This window comes from Furipterus horrens, unplaced genomic scaffold, assembly GCF_987537825.1.
Source record: "Furipterus horrens unplaced genomic scaffold, mFurHor1.1.pri manual_scaffold_12, whole genome shotgun sequence".
In the NCBI taxonomy this organism is placed as follows: Eukaryota; Metazoa; Chordata; class Mammalia; order Chiroptera; family Furipteridae; genus Furipterus; species Furipterus horrens.
Genome location: NW_028327182.1, coordinates 65,252,458 through 65,261,284, shown reverse-complemented (window position 1 = coordinate 65,261,284; position 8,827 = coordinate 65,252,458).

Sequence of the window (8,827 nt, the reverse complement as noted above, 5' to 3'; positions counted from 1 at the left end):
GGTGTAGCTTCTTAGGAGTCTACCTGCACCGCCGAGAATGGTTGTGCAGTCCGACTCGGAAGTGACACGGTATCTGTCTCCTCCCATGTTGAATCGACATCTTGTGATGACGCTGGAGTGTCCTCTCCAGTGAAGCTGAAGCTACAGAGCCTGGGCAGGGTGATATGGAGGGTCTGCTGTTGCCCATGCAGCAGACCCCCCCTCTCTTCGCAGCTGAAGGGTCCAAGGGAAAGACGGAGTCAATACAGCTTGGTTTCAGGTGCGCCGCAGGAGTTGCCGGTGTTGACTACAACGTCAAACCGCCTTAGGGACTCCGGCTCCGGATTTTCTGTCGGGGTTTACTCCCTTAGCCTTTCCCCTGAAGAGGTATGCCGCAAGGCAGCGGAGGTTTTTTGGAGTCAGAGTTTTCCTTCTCTGATGTGCCCTGACTGGAAGATCGAACCAGCGACACTTACTTAGCTCGCAGGCCGACGCTCAATCCACTGAGCCAAACCAGCCAGGGTAAAGTCAGAGGATACAGTGTAACAAAAGTAGGGTTTTAATCATCAAACTGAAAAAGAAGAATTTAAATTCTCCTACAAAAGAAATGACTGAGGTTTTCAGATATTGCAAAATGTTCATTCCCATGTAGTTAAATAAAATTCTGACTTCTGCCAGAGTGAGTAGAAGAAGGGAAATAATCAAGATCAGAATAGAATTAAATGACATAGAGAGTAACAAAACAATTTAAAGGACCAATGAATCCAGGAGCTAGTTCTTTGAAAAGATAAACCAATTTGACAAGACTCATCAAGAAAAAGAGAGAGAGAGAAAGAGAGAGAGGACCCCCCAAAAAATCAGAAATGAGAGAGGAGAAGTAACATCCAACACCACAGAAATACAAAGGATTGTAAGAAATTACTATCAACAGCTATATGCCAAGAAATTGGACAACCTGAGTAAAATGGATAATTTTCTAGAAGTATACAATCTTCCAAAACTGAATCAAGAAGCATGAAAGCTTGAATAGACCAAAAACAACTAGCAAGTTTGAAGCACTAATAAAAAACTTAACACACAAAAGAACTAGACCAAATGGCTTCGCAGGTGAATTTCACCAAATATTCAAAGAAAAACTAACTCCTGTTCTTCTCAAACTATTCCAAAAATTTTAAGACGGGAGACTCTCAGACTCTTTTTACAAGGTCAGTATAATCCTAATCCAAACTAGGTAAAGACACAACAAAGAAAGAAAATTACAGACTAATATCTCTGATGAACATAGATGCAAAACTCCTCAACAAAATATTAGCAAACTGGGTACTGGCTGATGTGGATCAGTAGATTGAGCACCACCTCGTGAACTGAGGTCACAGGATAAACTACTGCCCTGAAAACTAGAGACAGATGACTACAGACTATACAGACTAGCTTCTCTAAAGCAGATGTCACTGGAGCCAGGAACAGGTAGGAACACTTAGTGGTACTTTCAACAAACTGCTGAAAGCTGAGGATAGACTAACTTGAGTGTTAAAAACTCATGGAGGCCCAGTAGAAGCAAGGATCCTCCACATTTTCATGGATTTTTACTTCCACTGCCCTACCAGATTCTCACAGTGAAGATAGGAGAAAAATCCCCTTGTGTTTGGCTAGGGTTGGGGGGAATAGTCATTTTGAATATGTCACAACAAATACCTACCCATCAAGTAAAAAAGACTTCAACAGAGTCTTATCCAACCTTGAGTAAGAGATATTTGCAAACTCCAGACTCCTCTTGTTAGGGCCAGAGATCCCATGTTGCCTGCCCCAAACCTGCCACCTGTGTCAGGACTTGCAAATCCGGCTATGGTCAGTCCGGGTCACTGTGTTCTTGGGAACTGTGGCCTGCAGTTTTGCAGGACCCAAGCCAACATCTGTGCTGAGACCAAGAATGAATGCATCACCAGCCATGCACCCAATCATGAAGTTCCCTATTGTCAGAGGCAACTGAGGCATCCTGCTGAGACCTGGTTTTTCTCCCCTTGAGCACTTCCTAGGAGCAAGGGCCATAAATCTCCTGGACTTTCTGTTCCTACAGCAACCATCCCTAACCAAAGGGCATTGTTGTTTCACCTATATCCTGGACTCTGGAGCTGACCAGCAGAGTGGCTCACCCCGCTGGAGGTCTGCTCCATGACCTTAAAAATCCCCCTACTCCTTCCCTTGCTGTAGTTTGCTCAGATTAAGCCTGCCTGCTTGAACATCCTTCAATAAAAGCTTTGAACTGGTCCACCCTACACCTTCCTTCTTCTGAGCACAAACCTAACACCTCTAACCTGTCTGTCTAACCTAAAAGGAAAAAAAGCTGAGAAACTCCTGTCAAGTTCTTCAGAGAGAAGGGAAAGTACAAAGGTCAAAAGCTCAGATCTACACAAAGAAAGGAAGAGAGTCAGAGAAGGAGTAAGTGAAGATTCTTAGGTCGTGCTTTGAAGCCCTAATGCTGACAGGGTTGACTGTTACTTGAGCCCATTGCTCCCGGAAAGCAGCAAAGATTAAGAGCACTCCTACCCTTTGAGTTCTGGAAACGGCACACTATAAGGAACCCCTCCTCCCCATATGACTACACAAGATTCACAGGAGCACCCTGCTCCTGTGGTTACCTATGACAAGACCCTCCAAATTTCCATTCTTTGCCTCATAAATGAGCTGAACTGTTTTGTTCCCACTGACCAATGGGAATGAAATGTTGTTAGTTGAATATTGGTTAAGCTTCTTTCCTACCCCTTTGTGCCCAAAGTTTGGCCCACCCTCAGCCTGAGCCAGAAGAGAGTCCCTCCTGTGAACAGGCTGGCCTCAGAGTAAAACATTCTCTGATTTATTTTCAGATCATCCACCCCCCAATCCTCCCTTTCACCCCACTCCCCAGTACCTAGGTCTTTTTTGCCTAACTCCGGAGACACTTGTAGATTTAATGTCACTATATTCTCCCTATTTCCACGGGCCTCCTCCCCCTTTTGTGAAAGTCTTTCAACCTCCCCCCCACCCCTTGCAATAACCCTTTTGAATAAAGTTTCTCCTTAGTCAGGATTTGTTTCTTATTTGACACTAAATTTGCTCTCCTGATTTGGACTGGTTCCATGTCAGAGCCTACTGAGCACACACTCCCATCTTAGAGATCCGCTCTAGTCACTGTCCAGTCTGAGCAAGTTTCCAGAAGGGCTTCCTTTGCCCTCTTGCTGCTTTGCTCTTCAGGCATCTGAGCTGAAAAGATAGAGATCTCTGCATTTGTTGCTCTTGAGACTATCTGTATGTGTTTCTCTCCATCTGAATTTTTTTTTTTTCCTGCTTTCTGAGTAAAACATTCCCTTTCTATTTCTTAGGCAAACTTGGATTTTTTTTCTGTTTAACATTTGTGTAGAGGCATACATACAATTTTACAATTAACCTGGCCTACAATAGGGCCTTCTGACAATAGTTTTAGATGAAGAATTAGAGTAACACTTGTTTTAGAAAAAAAAAAAAAAAGCTTAATGTTTTGGGCAGAACCAAACATTATGAATTGAATCAAAAGATAGTTTTTTGGAAGCTAAAGCTTTGCTGATTTTATTGTCAAAGCTGTGAGGGCAATCAGTTTTTCTATGTTCAAACTATGTAATAGTCTGTAATTTTCAATTGTCTAAAACAGTTTTAAAATAAGTGATGTTTTAAAGTTTCTGAGGGAAACTGGATAATGCATCCCATGTTTATTCATTCAAATTATGTTTTGTTGACTGCTTCCCATGTGCAAAGTACTAGGTCCAAGTTGGAAATACAAATAAGAAATCAAGCATGGTTCCTACCCTCCCCTTTAGAAGCTCACATTTTCATAAGAGAGATGAATACTAAAAAAAAATTACCATTTTTTAAAATGACAAATATGAAAAGTGCTGCTGAGGAGAACTAACCTACCAAGGGGCAAGGAATTGAGTGCGGTAGAAAAGGATGGGTATAAATGGGGTTTCAAATAGCTTAGGGAAAATTTAGAAAGATGATCTAAGAAACAACAAAGTGATCAGTTAATAAGTGAGGTACCTAGAGATTGGTAGCTGCCAAGTGCTCCGCCTATTTGTTAAGCATAGGTATAAATCTATGAGCAACTAGCACAGTATTTTGCACAAACTAGGCACTTAGTATTTACAACCTGAATAAATGATGCTGCATCAATAGGTTAAAGGATACATTTCAAATTCTGAAAAGTTGATATTGTAATTATTCAAAGATGAAAGGAGAAAACACTTTTAATGGGAGAAGGGAATGAGGGATGGGTAGCAACAGAAAATTTAAAGAGTCTAAAAACAAAACAATAGAAAAGAGAACCACATTCATGCTCAAAGTAAATGTTATTCATTCAACATGTATTATTCATTCAACATATATTCCACATACACTTTTTAAAGTATATTTTATTGATTATGTTGTCACAGTTGTCCCAATTTCTTTTCCCTTTGCTCCCCTCTTCCCAGTAACCCCCTTCCCTCCAGCAATCCTACCCCCCTTAGTTCATATCCAAGTGTCGTCTATATAAGTTCTTTGGCTTCACCTTTTTCTATATTATTCCTAATTTTCTCCTGTCTATTTTGTACCAACAAATTATGCTTCTTAGCCCCTGCACCATTTCCCCATTTCTTCCCCTTCCCCTTCCCAGCTAATAACCCTGCAAATGATCCCCAAACCTGTGATTCTGTTCCTGTTCTGGTTGTTTGCTTAGTTTGTTTTTGTTTTTATTTTTTAGATTCAGTTGTTGATAATTGTGAGTTTGTTTTCATTTTAATGTTTATAGTTTTGATCTTCTTTTTGTTAAATAAGTCCCTTTAACATTTCATGTAATAATGGCTTAGTGATGATGAGCTCCTTTAGCTTCACCTTGTCTGGGAAGCTCTTTATCTGCCCTTCCATTCTAAATGATAGCTTTGCTGGATAAGGTATTCTTGGTCCTTGCCTTTATCACATTGAATACTTCTTGCCAGTCCCTTCTTGCCTGCAAAGTTTCCTTTGAGAAATCAGCTGAGAGTCTTATAGGAATTCCTTTGAAGGTAACTCTGCTTTTCTCTTGCTGTTTTTAAGATTCTCTCTTTACCTTTAACCTTTGGCATTTTAATTATGATGTGTCTTGGTATAGTCTTCCTTGGGTCTAGCTTGTTTGGGACTCTGTGTGCGTCCTGGACTTGTATGTCTATTTCCTTCACTAAATTTGGAAAGTTTTCCTTCATTATTTTTCACATAAGCTTTCAATTTCTTGCTCTTCCCCTTTTCCTTCTGGCATCCCTATGATTCAGATGTTGGCACGTTTAAAGTTGTCCCAGAGGTTCCTAAGCCTTTCCTCAGTTTTTTCAATACTTGTTTTCTCATTTTGTACTGTTAACTGTTTTTTTCTTCCTTATATTCCAAATCATTGATTTGAACCCTGGTGTCCTTCTCTTCACCATTGGTTTTGTGTGGATTTTTCTTTGTTTCATTTAGCATAGCCTTCACTTCTTCCCTTATGCATTTGCCATACCTAAGTATATTTGTCAAGTCTGTAAGCATCTTTATCACCAGTGTTTGGAATTCTGCATTTGTTAGATTGGCTATCTTCTCATCACTTAGTTCTCCCACTGGAACCTTGATCCATTCCCTCTTTTGGGCCATACTTCTCTGTCTCCTCATCTTGACAGGCTCCTGTGTTTGTTTGCCTCTGTGTCTTAGGTAGAGCTGTTGCACCTGTTACGTTGTAAGGGGCAGAGCCTTAAGTACTCATCAGTACAGGGTGACCTATTTCACCACATTGTGATGCTGTGTGTGGCAGAGGGGTCTGAGAGGAAACAATGCCACTTGCTCAGCACTTGCCCCTTTTCCAGGCACTTCTCCCACTTCACGGATGGGACTGGCGCCCCTGTAGCTGTTATCCTGGCCATCACTCCCAGAGTGCATGGGCCTGCAGATGTTCTAGGACCGTGGGGTCCCTTTGAACAAGGGGACTCTACTGAGACACCAGCAGTTTCTTCCTCCACCCCAACTCCCACTGACTTGCACAGTCAGAAGCAATGAGGCTTTATTTTCCTCAGTGCTAAGACCGAGAGCTATGTCGTCTGGTCTAGTGCTGGGAGTGCTCCCTAGGTGTCCTAAAATGTGTGACTGTGCTTTCCTGCCAGCCTGCTGCTGCTGCTGCTGCCACCACCACAGCTGTTGCCACACTGCTTCCTCTCTGCCTTGATTCCGCCCCTCTAACTTGTCCGGATGATTATTTCTTCTTTATATCTTTGTTTGTTGGACTTCCATGCAGCTTGATTTTCTGGAACTTCTCGTTGTCTCTAGTTTTGAGGTAGTTGTATTCCTTCTTAGTTGCGGAGGGAGACACAGCATGTCTATGTAGGCCTCCATCTTGGCCAGAAGAAACTCAGCATACACTTTTGAAGTTAGCATGCTAACCCATGGGTTTAAATGAACAGAAAACTCTTTCTCCATTAATATTTAGCTTGCTTTCGATTGTCTGTCATTCATATGATATATTGTTATATCATATATGTTGGGCTGTTATACTGGTGGAACAAATTTTTGCAAGTGAGAAGGCTGGGTCATGGGGTGTAAAAACTCAAAATGCAGATAGACATGTCTAAATTATACTCTAAAATGGTTGTAATAAACTCCTACTAATGATATATATGGGTGTTTGTCTTTGACATCTCACTCCTTCACCTTATTAACACTTTATTAGTTAATGATTTTTTAAATAACTAGGAATTACAGGAAAACACACTCATAAATAATTGTTATTTAAATTTTATTTCCCTGGTTTTTAGTGAGGTTTAGATTCTTCTATAAGGTTTTGTTTTTTTATCAGTTGTAGTTCCTCTGTGAATGGATTTTTAAATATCTTTTGCTCATTTTTTAGTTATATTTCTCTTAATTATTGTTAGAAACTCTTCATATACTAATAATATTAATGCCTTGCTTGCTAAATATTGCAAATATTTTCTCCCAAAGTTGTCTTTTATTTACATAGATATTAACTTGTTCATTTATACCAGTGTTTTTCAAATTGGTTGGTGGAATGTCTACAAGAGAATTATGTGGAGTGCCTGTTAAAAAATGAAGAGTCCAGAGCCCAAGCACTGTATGAGAATCTCTGGGAATAGAACTTTGTATTTAAAACAAACCTCTAAGTGATAGAGTCATTGCTTTATATTTTTATGATTCAGATGAATGTATTTAAAAAATGATATTTTAAGCTTTTGAATATATTTAGATTTCAATCCATCTTAAATTAGTTTTTATTCCTGTTATGATGCAAAATCTAAATTAATTGTATATTATTTTTAATATCTTTATTTAAATTATGTCAGCAGAATTTATTAATAAACCACTTTTTCCACTAACTTAAACCATCATCCTTATCACATATTAGATTGTGACATTTCTCACATTCCTGTACTGTTTAAAAGAAACGTCCGTTATTTTTTTTTAATTTTTATTTGTTGATTTTAGAAAGAGAGGAAGAGAGAGAGAGAGAGAGAGAGAGAGAGAGAGAGAGAGAGAGAGAAGCATCAATTTGTTGTTCCACTTATTTATGCGTTCATTGGTTGATTCTTGTATGTGCCCTGACCAGAGACCAAACCCACAACCTTGGCATATCTGGATGATGCTGTAACCAACTGAACTACCTGGCCAGGGCCTATCTTTTTAGTCTTTTCATAAAATATTATATGCTTTATATAAAAAATTCATGACATGAAAAAAATACTAAGAAAAAAGTTTTTTAAAAATCCAAATGTAGCAGATTGAATAGTATTCCCCCCCCCAAATTCATGTGATGCAGACATGTGACCTTATTTGGAAATAGGGTCATTGCAGATGTAATTAAGTTAACGGAGGTTATACTGGATTACACTGAGTCCTAATTTAATTATTTGGATCCTATAGGAAGGGGATAGACACACAGTAAATGCCATCTGAAGACAGAGACTAGAATGGAAGCCATGAAATGTCCAGGAATGCAAAGGATTGTCAGCAATCGCAAGAAGCTAAGAGAGAGGCATGGCACAGATTGTGTCTCAGAGCCTCTTAAAGATCCAACCTTGCTGACATCTTGATCTTGGACTTCTGGACCCTGTTACTGTCAGTGAAGTTTCTGTTATTTTATAGCATCAGATTGCAGCACTCTAGGAAACCAATATACCAACTAACTGGAAAAACCATCTTAAATGTTTGATGGGCATCATTCATACGTGTGTGTATAAATGTACGTGTATGTATGTGTATAACATATATAACAGATTGACAGAAATATTTCCAGTATAATGGAGTAATTCTATGCATTCTAATGTTTTTTGTCCTTATCCAAGGACACTTCTCCATTGTTTTTAGAGAGAGAGGAAGGGAGGAGAGAGAGAAACATCAATGTGAGAAACATCCATTGGTTGCCCCCATATGCACCCTGATGGAAATCAAACCCACAACCTAGATGTGTGCCCTGCCCGAAGTGATGCTTCAACTGAGCCACACCAGGCAACATTCTAAATTATTAAATGTTATTTTACTTGAATGTATCTGAATTAAAAAAAAATTATCATCTTTCTATTACACTGATTATTTTCCTATTTCTGTGCTAATACCTTTGTGTTTATTTTATTTTATTTTATTTTACAGGGCAGATCCTTACTACTCTTCTCTTTCAATGTTTTCTTGATAATTCACAACTGTGTGTTCTACTATTAAAATTTTAAAATATTTAGCTAGTTGTAACTCATCTGCAAGAGAATTTGAGATTCTGATGGAAATTGTGCTAATTTTGTAATTTGACTTGGGAAGAACTGGCACATTTTTGATACCGAGTTTTCACCCCCCAAAATGG